Below are 14,346 nucleotides of genomic sequence, written 5' to 3'. Positions count from 1 at the left end.
GATTTCAGTCTTGGCCAACATTTTGAAGACTATCTTGGGGTATTATGGAGCATTTGATAGTATTATACTGCCTGAATTATCTCACAGAACACACTGTAGAAAAAGTTGATGGAGCCTATTCTACAAAATAGTGTCAGTTTCAAGTGTCTCTTTCTGAATTCTTTCTTCTACCAGGGAGAGCAGCTCATGGACCTATCATTTGCTGATCTGTAACTTCCTCTTCCACATTAAAAAAAAAAAAAAGTAAAATAGTAATCTGAGGGGTGCCTGCTGGCTCAGTTGGTTGTGTCCAACTCTTGATTTTGGCTTGGGTCACCATCTCAGGGGCATGGGATTGAACCCTCCCCCCCAAGATTCTACCTCTCCCTCTCCCTCTGCCCTTCCCCACAAGCTCACACCAGGGCTCTCTCAAAAAAAAAAAAAAAAAAGAAGAAGAAGAAGAAGAAAAACTGCTATCAATCATGTATGTCAGTTGATAAACTAATTTATGTTTTAATGACAAGTGCTAATTCTTACATAATAGACTGCTCTCCTTGCTTTTCAGATCAACTCATTCAATCTCCAAACAGGCCACTTTAACATATGAGAAAACTAAAAAAAGGGATGTTAGGTGATTGCCAAACTTTTAGCCCAAAGAAAGAGTGCCAGTGCTATTCTGCTCCAGGTAGTCGGGTTCCAGATTCTAAAATACAGTATTTGTACAAATTAAAAGATGTGATTTAAGTGAAAAAGTAAAGTAGAACAAATTACATTCATCTATGACATTAATTAATATTTCAGTCACAATTGTTGACATTTAGCTTATGATCTGTAGAAAAGTATAAGGGGAAGAAATTTTATGCATGCTCCATACAGTCAAAATAAGTCCTAGTTCATACTGCTTTACCAAATGACTCAGGTCTGAGCAGTTGTGTTTTTAATAGTAATTACCATCAGATGTGACCTGGACACTGCTTACAGGATTTGTGCCTTCCAGCCCCAAAATACACAAGCTCTCACATGTATATAAATACACAGGTAAGCCCATTATTCTATGGAAATAATATATTCTCAATATGTATATTTCACATTTACAGATATTTAGGCAATGTTTTGTATCCAAAAAGCCCGAGATCTCTAAAGATAGACATTGTGCTTCTCTCCAAAAAGTGGGGAAAAAAAAAAAACCCAGAAAAATCAAGATAGTAGGCTACTAGTAAAAAACCTGATTTTTATTGATATTTTATATTTTAAGGGATTAGAAGCAGGGCGAAATTTTAAATACATAACTTGTTTTTCTTCAAAAACCTTTGTGTACTTCGAAATTTGAAACTTCCTGAGGACAGATGAACACCTGCTAGGATGTTATAGTTCATTCTGAGACACTTCTCCTTTTAGTTGCAAATTTCTGCTATTCATTTCAACTTTCTGTCTTTACTTTCAAATGAAAATTCTTCCTACTCTTTTTGATATGCTGATATCTTGTGATATCGCACCTTTTATTCAAACTATAGTGAATACTTCCTCTCTAGTCTCCTTTGCCTATATTTTTTTTTATTCCCCCAAAGGCATCTCCTTCAATGTAACACATGGCTTTATAGTCCTTCATAAACCCATGGAATTTAAAATCCTTTGTACCTATGATCTCATTTCTTTGATTCTTTCCCACTTTCAAGCAATTCTTGTATGGTTGTGAAACATATATTTAGAATAATTCCTTCTTGTTGAATTCTCTGGTTTAGACAATGTAATTGACCTCCCAGCAACCAGGAAATCTTTTTGGTCTATTTTTAGCTATATTTGTCACCACTAGCTGTCGAGGTAGTTAAAATTCTCCTGGAGAACACTGTTAAACAGTTAGTGAGTGCTGCATTTCAAGTGCAGAATTTCACAGCCTTGGAACCTGGGCTACATGCAGAATGGCTCCACCTCTTAACAAGGATCAATAATGTTCTTGTTCTGCTTTAACTTAAACGGAAAGAGTGCCAGCAAACTGATCAAAACCATATAAATATTATTTCTTCTTTCATCAAATCAGAGTATGAGCAGTATTTCTGGATAACAGTAGATAAGCAACACTGTGACTTTATAAGTAACAGCAACATTTTTTTTACATGGTATTTGGGAAATTCTTCTTCTTGAATACAGAAAATATATTTGGAAAATTATCAAAAGAGGTAATTAGGCTAACATGTGATATAGGCCCTTTGTAAGGAAAATTAAATACTAAAGTAAAAAGAATGAAGTAATTACAATTCTGAAGTAAGTAAAAAGACAAAATTTTTAATGCTTAAAAATAATTAAATGTTTTTCCATTTTCATGTAAGATTGAATACTATATGGGTAAATTTTAGGAAATAGTTTTTAAAACATTATATTGTAATTAGTTTACAGTTTCTACATTTCATAAAAGAACTACAAAGTTGAAAAACATGTAGAGTTTTCAATTGTTCTTCACCCACTGAAATTAATTGACCATAAACTTGTTAGCAGTTGGACTTTGAAGTGGGATGGAACTAAGACACTGGTACATATTATTTTAGTGAACAATGATGTGTGAAACGAATCATAGCCTTGTCAACAAGATAATGGTGAATTATAGCCTATTCTTGGATGAAAGGCTGCATGACGAGTACATGGGGTAGTTTGTAAAAGATGCCCTTTTTAATACCTGAAAAAGGGACAACTAGAAAACTTGTAGCTTTCAGGGCATACCCACACAAAAAACACACTGAAATCCTATTCTGAAGACTTTGGAGAAAACAGAACATTTTGTGGGTTTCCCACTGTTGCTGTAACAAATTTGCCATAAGCAGTGGCTTTAGACAATACAAGTTTGTTATTGCATAGTTCTGTAGGTCAGAAGTCTGACAGGTCCCACTGGACTAAATGGTGTGGTCAGGGCTGCATTTCTAGGGAAGAATTCATTTTCTCCTTATTTGAATTATTGAAAAAAGTTCAGTTTCTTGTGGTTGTAGGTCTGAGATCAACTTTTCTGTAGAGGCTATCAACTGAGCATTGCTCCTAGCTTCTAGAGGCTGCCTTTGTTCCTTGACTCATGGCTGGCTTCCTCCATCTTCAATGCCAGTTAAGGATAGGTGGTGTGCTTCTTCCTCTTTCCTCTCATCTCTCTGACTAAGCCAGAAAAGATTCTCTGCTTTTAAAAGCTCATATAATTAGGTTAATAAGACCATCCAGGATCTCAGGACCCCCTTAATCACACCTATGGTCTCTTTTGTTATATAAGGCAACATATCCCCAGGTTCCATGGCTTAGAGGTATGGACATCTTTGTGGGAGACATTATTCTGCCTACCAGGACTCTGATTCTTAACATCTACTACTTTATCCAGTGTATTCATTTGCTTGCATTGTCAAAACACAATTCTGGAGACTGGGTGGCTTAAACAACAGAAATTAATTTTCCTCACAGTTCTGGAGCTACAAGTCCAAGAACCAGGTATCAGCACATTTGGTTTCTTTTGAGGGCCCTCACTTGTGGTATCTAAATGGGGTGTCTCTACCCATCAGATGGGGGCCTCCAAATGCAGGGGTGACAATCTGTGGGAAGCCAGTAACACGGGAGGTGAAAGAATTCATGGGAGGCAGAACAAAGGAGATAGTAGTTTATTGAAGACATCACAAAAGAGTGGCAGGAAGGACAGCAGAAGAGAGGTTTTCTCCACAGAGGCAGTGGGTGGGGGTTATTCTTACAGGGAGAAGATGAGGAGATACAGAGACCTTTAGAATTCTCCCTTTTTTTAGTAACTATGTCTGACTGCAAGTAGCCAACTGGTTGGTTAGGGCCTGTGGATATTTTGAGGTGGGTCACCTGCTGGGCCTGTCTGTATCCAGCAAGGTGGTCACTGTGGGTCTTTTCTACATTCCCTCTCTCAAGCCCGTTTGCTAAAAGTGGCCTCCACATCCCTTTGATTTGTAGGTGGACATATTCTTGCTGTGTCATTAAATGGCTTTTCCTGTGTGTGTGGCTACCCCTGAAACCTGTTTATGTGCTCAAATTCCCTTTTCTTAGAAGGAGACTAGCAGATTAGATTAGGGCCTACCCTGAAGGCCCCCTTCTAACTCAATCACCTCTTTAAAGACTCCATCTCCAAATACAGTCACATTCTGAGGTATCAGGTTTTAGTGCTTCAACATATAAATTTTAGGGAGACACAATTCAGTCCATAACAGACAATAATTTTAAGATTTTGAAAGCTAGAAGAAGCTACCCTAAAATGCAACTGAAGAAACGTGTGATGAAAAGCCTAGTAGCTTAAGGTTAACTAGGCAGCCTTTTGGATGCCAAGAATTCTAATCCGGGATGCCACATTACAGTGCAGACACAATTTTCCCAATCTGCCATGTTCCCTCTTCATACAGAGTCATATGATATTATATATATATATTTCCAGATTTCAATAGCAGGGCTTAATTCTGCAAATCAAGAACATAAAAGAATAGTAATTTATACCTATATAAATATACTATAGATATATAAGTGTATTTATATATATATATATGTATACTGTGTATACTGTGGTTTCTGAATATATATGTAACACTCTTATTTTATTATTTTTTTGGGGAATTCATAAATGTTCACAGAATTAAACTTCTGACTCATCTGCTCTCCTGAGTTTTGCCTTTAAAAAAAACAAAAACAAAAACAGGAACATGGGGCGCCTGGGTGGCTCAGTCTTTAAGCAGCTCAGGCCATGATCCCTGAGTCCGGGTCCTGGGTTGGAGCCCCGCATCAGGCTCCCTGCTGGGCGGGAGGCCTGCTTCTCAGTCTCCTACTCCCCCTGCTTGTGTTCCCTCTATCCCTGTGTCTCTCTCTGTCAAATAAATAAATAAAATCTTTAAAAAAAAAAAACAAAACCAAAAAAAAGGGAAAATATTTTTCACAACTCAAGGAAAATATTACCTCTTCATATTAAATATAAACTACATTAATGTTAAGATTATACACACACATGTATAAGTAATGGTGAATTTACAAGGAAACGGGACATCCCAGTACACTGTGGTTATACACACACACACACACACACACACACACACACACACGATTTGGGATGATCCAGGCTTCACATAGGAAGCACACACAGAGAAGGAAACAATGCAGTAAAAGGTACAATTGGACAGCTTACTGGAGGCGGTTAACACTAGGTCTGTCAGGTGAAGGAAGGGAGGCAAGTGGAGACAGACTGAAGAGACCAATGGGAATTCAGCAAGTACAAGGCTCAGAAGAGAAACAGAGAATTGCCAAATTATTAGTTTTTTTAGATTTTATTGATTTAGTTTTGCAAGAGAGAGAGAGGGGGTGTACACAGGAGTCAAGGGCGAAGGACAGAGGGAGAAGCAGACTCCCTGCTGAGCAGAAGGCCTGATGCAGGGCTCCATCCCAGGACCCTGGAATCATGACCTGAGCCAAAAGCACTTAACCAACCGACCCCCCAAGCACCCCAGCATTGCCAATGTAAAGGCTTGAATGTACATAGTTCATTCTTCCTAGAATCTGGAGTACCACGAGTGGATCTGGCAGGTGGGGAGAAGGGGCAGGCTGGAGAGGGTACATTAGTGAATAAGTATGAAACAAGGTGTTCAGGATGAAAGGTCTAACATACTCTTAAAAAATACTAGGATTTCATCGTGAAGGCAGATGGGATTTCCTAAAAACTGTAAGTAGATAAATGGAAGGCTCACATTTACATTTTATCAAACTAAGTCCAGTTGGGTGAAGGATGAATGGGAGTGGAATTTGCATGAAATAAATAAAAAGATGCAGCAATAATACCAAATAACTAACCCTGATTGTTGTTTTAATGGATGCTTAAATGATGCACCACTTTTAGACTTGACTTCCTGAGTAGGTGTACTTTTTCATCTTTACTAATGATGAAACCCAATTATGGAAAGTTTAAATGACTTCTCCCAAATGAAATATCTACTGAGTGATGGTTGGATGGTCTGAGCTCTGACACTCTGACTTCTGAGTTCATGCTCTTTTTTTTGTTGTTGTTTTTTTAAGATTTTTTTATTTATTTCACAGAGAGAGAGATCACAAGTAGGCAGAGAGGCAGGCCGAGGGGGGAGGAGCAGGCTCCCTGCCGAGCAGAGAGCTCATTGTGGGGCTTGATCCCAGGACCCTGGGATCATGACCTAAGCCGAAGGCAGAGGTTTTAACCTACTGAGCCACCCAGGCACCCCTGAGCTCGTGCTCTTAAAGGCTACACAAACCACATCCTTGAGGAAGGTCCAAAGAACTCATACATAGGTTGGATAAACCTCTTTCATAAACTGAATTTAAGAAGAGGGAAAAATGGCACATAATTTTCAGGCTTACAAAATCCATCTTTAGAGAAACCTCTGTTTTCAATGGTAATTTGTCTATTCTTCAGTTGCAAGTATTTTCACATTTACTTTTAATTTTAGGGGTTTGTTTACTCCTTCCTATATTTGACTTCAAATTCTTCATGGAAAGGATTAAATTTTATTTTTCTTTATAAACTCTAAACCTAGATCCTAGCCTGGTTCTTTCCACGTAGTAGTATATAATAATGTTCTTAATGTGAAATCAGCCTAAGGTCTTTCAGTAACAAAATCCCAATTTTTACTTTGAAAGACAGAAAATCTGGGGCATCTATGTGGCTCAGTTGGTTGAACGTCCAACTCTTGATTTCAGCTCAGGTCATGATCTCAGGGTCATGAGACTGAGCTCCATGTTGGGCTCTGCACTCCGTGCAGAGTCTGCTTAAGACTCTCCTTCTCCCTCTGCCCCGCCTCCCTGCTCTCTCTTTCTCTCTCAAAAATCAATCAATTAGTTAATTAATTCAAAAAAGAAAGAAGGAAAGAAAATCTAGTGATTCCAATAATTAAACTTTGGTAAAACAGAAATTTAAGAGGATGTCAGGACAATTATATCACCAGATGAAAATACAAACAAACCAAAAAAACCCCAAAACTCCAGGAATTCCTTTTTCTCATTTCTCCCTGGATCTGAGCTGAACTATAAGAATGTAGACTGGCTTTTTGCATGTGACATGGACAATGATACTTTGAGAGAAATAAACCAGTCTTGCCAACTAAAGACCCTCTTACATTAAGATGAAAAGAAATTCTCAAAAGAAAGGATTATATATATATTTTTTTTCTTTGAAGAAGGGAAAGTATGTATATAAAATAAAGATGTTTGCTAAAAAGGATTATTAGATATAAACCTACACAGTAGTCAGAAGACACATGCGTTATTGTCTGATAAAGATATTTTTATTTTATAGAGGAGACCTTAAAAAAAATCTCCTTTAATATTTATTGTAAAAAGATCAGTCAAGCACACAGTATTTGAAAATGAAAAATTAATTTGACATTTGCCAAATGTAAGTAGATGTTCTTAAGTCATGTAACCTAACTGACAAACTCATTTAGACACTTAAGAGTACATTCTGCAGATAATTTATTCTGAAATATCCATCAAGATGTACTTCTACCTGAAAGCAGATTTTCAACTACCATCTTGCTCCTGTATGGACATAATGGCCAATTTATAACACCTGTTCTTAAATATTTTTAGTTCCAGATGGTCTGTTGTAAGCTTTATGGGGCTGAACTTTGGATCTCAAACTGCACATGTCAGAGTACTTCACTAAAACTAAAACTCTTTTTTGAGGGGAAAAAAATAATATATGTGGTCTAACCACATGCACTCCTGTGTCTTATGTCCCTGTGAAAATGAACTAGCCATCTGTCTGAAGGAGAATTCAGGTCGATGTCCTACATTTTCAGAACAGTGCATCAATAGCACTACCTACATATATCTTCTACAAAACATGAATTTCCTTTTACTCACCAAGGTTTCTATCTTGGTGATATTAAGCTCTTGGAAATATTAAGCTCTTAGACGGAACTTAACTATGAATTAATTGTGACCTTGTGTTTCCTACTACTTGCTTGACACATTTAAGATCTTAAAACATTCTGTTTCTTTTCTCTTTTATTTTTTTTAAGATTTTATTTCTTTATTTGACACAGAGAACACAAGTAAGCAGAGCCAGAGAGGCCCACAGAGGGAGAAGAGGAAGCAGGCTCCCCACTGAGAAGAAAGTCCAACGCATGTCTGGATACTAGGATCCTAGGATCATGACCTGAGCAAAAGGAAGAAGACAGTTAACTAACTGAGCCACCTAGGTGCCCCAGAGCACCCTATTTCTTTAAGCCTTTGAAGTTCTAGCTCTCAAATAAGCTGTATTATTAGAAAGCAGTTTATATACATTATTTATGTTAGTCTCCATAGAAACACACTCACTGAGTGATGGTTAATATTTCATCTTTAGTTTTTATAGAGACATGAGAAACTAGAATATTGGCCAAATTTTGTCCTATATGATCAAAAATAGCTTTTATGAATGTCAAGTTGACAAAATTCTTCCAGAAATCATTTCTAGTTGAAAAGGTCTAGCTTTCGTAATGTAATTAACTACTCTAATCAAGCAGTTCAAACTCTGAAATGCAGCATGCCTCTCTTACTTCCTTTTTATCAGGATTCACAAAGCTATTTTCAAAAAAATACTTTTTCTAAAGATTTTTTTTTTCAAATATACTTTTAATTAGTTTTTTTTTTTTTTTTTTCCCTCCAAAAAATACATGTTTGAACTTGTGGTGATTAATTTTATGAGTTAATTTGGCTGAGCTAAGGGATGTCCAGATAACTGATAAAATATTTCAGGATGTGTCTGTAAGGGTGTTTCTGGAAGGGTTAGCATTTATTAGCATTATTCAGTAGACTGAATAAGGAGATTCACCCTCCCCAATGTGGACAGGCATTATCCAAACCACCGAGGGCAAGATCACAACAAAAAATGACAGAAAGGTGAATTCTCTTTTTTTTGGAGCTAGAAAGTCCATCATCTCAGACTCTCACAGAATAGCTTCCCTGGTTCCAGGCCTTTAGACCCCAGGACTCATCCAGCGGCTCCCTTGGTTCTCAGCCTTTAGGCTGAGACTGAGTAAGACCACCAGCTTTTCTACTTTTGCAATTTTCACACAGCAGACTGTGAAACTGCTTAGCTTCTGTAAACACATGAATTAATTCCTGTAGTAAATCTCTAATCTCTCCCCCCTCCTGCTGTCCTCTGTCTCTGTTTCTCTAGAGAACCCTGACCAACATAGAACTTTTTGCTAGTTACTATTATTGTTGTTGGTGGTGTCAAATAGAGTGGATTTTACAGTTAGACCTTATCCATTCATTACCTCATTTCATGCTGAAAACAAAACTGAAATTGGTATCACTTGCTTCATAGGTGTGACAATAATATAGAGGGGTTAAAGGACATTCCAGACATCACCAGTAAGTTACAGATCCTGACTTGAGAACAAATCATGCTCACTTCAGAAGTTAGATGACTTGCTGTATCTCCAAGATGTTGTAAGTGAAGGATGAGGTCAGATGCTATGGCCTTTAAAGACTCCAAAGTATATCAACACTATCCTGCCCATCAGAAGATACACTAATGGAACAGGTCTCAAAATACAACTTTACAAGGTCTCAGTATGCCGATGCAGAGCTCAGTAGAATGAGATTTAGGGTTAGAGCATAACTGGGGGCCCCCAACGTGAATTGAAATCATCACGGGGTGAGCCTAGGTGGCTCAGTCTGTTAAGCGTCTGCCTTTGGCTCAGGTCATGATTCCCAGGGTCTTGGGATCCAACCCTGACTTAAGGCTCCCTGTTGGGCAGGAAGCCTGCTTCTCCTTCTCCCACTACCCCTTGCTTATGTTCCCTCTCTCACTCTCACTCTCCCTCTCTCTCTCTGTGTCAAATAAATAAATAAAATCTTTTTTAAAAAATCATCACAGGCTCTGAATTAATAGAAAGTTGAGAGTGAGTGAGGTGGGGAGGCTATAAAAAGTAAATCAATAACAAATAAAAACAACAACAATTGCTGTATATCACAAGGGAGAAAAATAAGAGAAATTTATGGGCTTGTGTTTTTTAACATACAGTCAATGTCCTGGGCTCTAATCAATCATTTTAGTAACTTCTCTTCCTTTGGGAGATACTAGAAAAAGAGACGACTAGCACGCACGATCTGTTAGAGGAATGATCAGGGAAACTTCTCCTTCCTCATATTAAAACAAATATGGATATTGATTCTTAATTAGTTACCTACTGAGAGTGTAATCCTTTGACAATTTACTTAATTTTATTAATTATTTCATTAATTACACATGAATCTGTGATAACAAAGATTTTACCTTAGGATTAATGAGTCTGTGTAAGTGCAACATCTAGCACATACTAATTGGTTAATAAATGTTAATTATCTTTCCTTCATTGTTTTGGTTGAGAAACCCGCAATCAGAAGATAAGTCATCATCTAATAGTGTCTGATAATATATCCAATTTTCCCATTTCTTCTTTTTTTAAATTTTTTTTTCTTTAAGATTTTACTTATTTGAGATAGAGTGAGAGTGAGAGAGAAAGAGCGCAAGCTGGGTAGCAGCAGGCAGCTAGAGAAGCAGGTTCTCCGTTGAGCAGGGAGCTGACTTGGGGCTCCATCCCAGAACTCCAGGATCATGACCTGAGTCGAAGGCAAGCGCTTAACTGACTGAGCCACTCAGGTGCTTCTCATTCCTTCTTTTTTAAGATTTATTTATTTATTTATTTGAGAGAGAGCTCGAGCTAGCAAGTAGAAAGAGAAGCAGATGGAGAGAGAGCAAGAAACTAAAATCTATTGGGGGATACAGCTATGATTGAATCAGATAATCAGCTGAGGTTACACAGTCTTATAAGATTTAATAACATTTATTTGTGTTTCCTAAGATACGTCCTACAAAAAACGCAATACTTTTTTCCAAGTGCTGTATGAACTGTTTTTTCCTTAAATTCTTGTTCCCATTTCTGCTTCCAAGTTTCTTCCGCTGAGTCATGCATCTCCCTTTTACAACTGTTTCCCCTTAGACCCTTGCTAATCCAGTCATAAAATACAGCTCTCTTCAGTGGATGAAGCATTTATTCGTAGTTTGCAAACACCAAAATCTTTTGCACAATACAACTTACAAGGGCATATGAAACATCCCCTTATTATGATTAGTTAGGAAAAATTTTGTTCTTTTTCAAGAATTATTTTATGTAAGTTATTTGGTCATTCTACAAATCAAACCTTTTTCCTAAATCAGATTTCCTTATAAAGTCTAGCTCCAGATGATGATTCTTAACACTATTTTCACTTTTACATTTTTTGCTCTTTTGGTATTTAAGCCAGACCCCAAATTCCTACTCCTTTCTTATTCAACTCATTCATTTCTTATCAAAGTAGTTTATCTGATTTCTACTTTTCTTGTTTTATAATCATCTAAATCAAACCATTTTTTAACAAACAGGTCAGCTTTATTTCTAAGAGGTAATCTACCATAAGAAGTTAAAAAAAAAAACACTTTCAAAAAACTGTCAGCAATTGGATGATTTAATATAAAAAATAATAGACAAAAGTAGAGAAGGGCAGAGAGGTATGGGCATCCACAAGCAAAGCAGTTTTTGGAGAGTTAGCATGGACTGTCTCCCAGGTGAGCAGCGGCAGTTAGAATGAGAAAAAAAAATGAGACTATGAGCCATATATACTTTAAGGAAAGGAGAGCATTAAATATCAAAAACCATAGCCCGCTCCCCCTCTCCCAATCCCACCTCCCCCCAGCAACCCCCAGTTTGTTTTGTGAGATTAATGGACATTGGGGAGGGGAGGCGAACCATAAGAGACTATGGACTCTGAAAAACAACCTGAGGGTTTTGAAGGGTCAGGGGTGGGAGGTTGGGGGAACAGGTGGTGGGTGATGGGGAGGGCACGTTTTGCATGGAGCACTGGGTGTTGTGCAAAAAGAATGAATACTGTTACGCTGAAAAAAATAAATAAATAAAAAGGGAAAAAAAAATATCAAAAACCAAAGAGGAGAAGGTATGCTTAGGGAAATGACATGAATTCCATATCCCTTGAATATGGAGTATAGGAGATGAATACAGAAAGGAGGCAAAAACAGAGCAAGGATATAATCACTAGGAATAACAAAAAGTTTGAGCTTCTTCCCCAAAATGAAAACATTAAAAGAATTTGAAGCAAAGTGGTAACCGTGTTCTACTTCAGATACTATACTATGACTACAATATAAAAAGAAAAAAAAAACGGATTGGAGAAAACAAATGTGAAAATTCAGAAACTAGGCAGGAAGTATTGTGGAAATTCAGATGATAAATGATTATGGTTTGAAGTAGGGTAATAGCATCAGGAATGAAGGAGCAGGACAAAGTACGAGAGAGCTCATTGTGAGCCATGGTTAACAAAAGTTCACTGAATTTTGAAATTCACTGCACATTGGAGAAATTTGTTGATTGATGTTTTTGACATTAAAGGCAAAGTCTATCTGGCTTAATTGCCTGTTATTTAAGTGTTTTCTGTTGCCCAGCCCTAAGATTTGATTTACACTTTGAAAAAGACAGAAAAAATGCCTTTTAAAATTTTTAGTTTGATTTCCTTAGACAAGATACCAATAAAGAGAAACAAGTGAGTTAAATAATTCTTCCATCAAATAAGAGAAATGATAGGATAAGGGACAGGCAGATTAGATGCAAATTTAAGATTTGTTTCTTTTATCCTCTCCTAGAGGACCATACAGTCCCAGGCTTGGGAAGGGATTAAAGTACATCCTTTTTATTTCTATATTTGATCAGAGGATTCCTTTTAAAACCTTTCTTATGAAGGTCACATAACCTAGTGCTTCTCAAATTTCAGTGTGTATACAAATGACCTGAGGATCTTGTTAAAATGCAGATTCTGATTTCATAGTTCTTGGTAGGAACATTTTTAATAAGTTGTGATACGAAATTCTTCATTTTAATAATTTTCCATCTGTTGCTGATATTCTTGTTTGTAAGCTATCTTTGAGTGCCAAGGATCTAATTTATACTTGAAAACAATTCCTAATTAAACCCAATTCATTGCTAATCGCAACATTATGGCGATATAAGAGAGTCATATTGTGTTTAGAACTTAGCTTAAATGAAAAGACTTGTTTCCAACTTTTATTATACAGTTTGCTGAACTACTCAGAGAGCCCAGTAAAGGTCAAGTCTTCCCCGAAAAGCAAAGGGTAGGTGATACCTTTTCCTTCAGTAAAATGTGGGGTGAATGACTGATGTACATACCTCTCAATGTCTCTTAGTGAATTAACTGACCAAAATGAGCATCGTTCAGTTTAATTTAAAAGTGCCGGTGTAACATGTCGGTATCTACAAGTAAGTTTCTTCACTCATCTTTACATATTTTACAATTAATAAAAACACAGATGTTTACAGTAGCATCACTTCACATTCAGAACAGCTGCTCCTATTGTTAAACTACGATAGAAATTACTAATGAAGTTCAAACCACAGTGTATCATTTTTATACACAACTCAAAGAATCATTACTGAATCTGAATATAATTTTCATTTAAGAAGCTCTATTTTTTTTTTGTTCCATGTTATTCTTTTGAAAAATAAGAAACCACAAAACAAATATTACCTGTTAAACTTGTTTCCGGCCATAATTTCAAAATACAATAGTTGATTTAGCAGTAATATGTGAATTATCACCAGTGGTGAGGTCATGAATACAAATGATCTGGAAGAGTTCCACATGACATACAGTCTGTTTAGGAAGAGTGAGAAAATTACTAGCTGTGCCATTTGAGAATGATTCATGCAATTAGGTGGATTTTGGATGTATTTATTCTATACTTTGAGTTTACTAACTGATCATTTATAAACTTTATGACATTTTTTCCTCTGTTCTTTGTTCCTGCTTCCTATTTAGCTATGCAAAGGAATCAAAGACACATGAATGAGCATAATATTGTTTTATAAAATTATTTTTCCATTTGCAATGAGGATTCTAGTTTTTCTATTATTAAGAAATTATTGGTTTGGTAGAAGTAATACATAATGACTTTACTAAGTCAGAAAGTAACAATTTATATTTCCTAGTAGAGCATTTTTGCTTGGACAAAATGGTTTTAAAGAAAAGACTAATAAAAACAATACAATAGAAAAAGTGTTTTTTTTAATTGCCTTTGCATTTTCAAGACTTATCTAAAATTTCCTATTGCCATTAAATAACCATTATCAGAAAAATACATGTGCTCATATTATATTATAAAATATATTAAATATAAATATTATATTATTAAAGTTGACATGTTTACTTTCCAAGGAACCAATTTACTAACATTAATTACTAACAATAATTTAGTAGCTAAATCTATTTATATAGCTAAAATGCTTGTAAAAGTCAACATTCTCACTCACCGTATTGTTTTATCCCATAAATCTTTAGTGG

The sequence above is a fragment of the Meles meles genome, chromosome 4 (genome assembly GCF_922984935.1).
Source record: "Meles meles chromosome 4, mMelMel3.1 paternal haplotype, whole genome shotgun sequence".
Classification (NCBI taxonomy): domain Eukaryota; kingdom Metazoa; phylum Chordata; class Mammalia; order Carnivora; family Mustelidae; genus Meles; species Meles meles.
Note: the sequence above shows the minus strand (reverse complement) of the source record.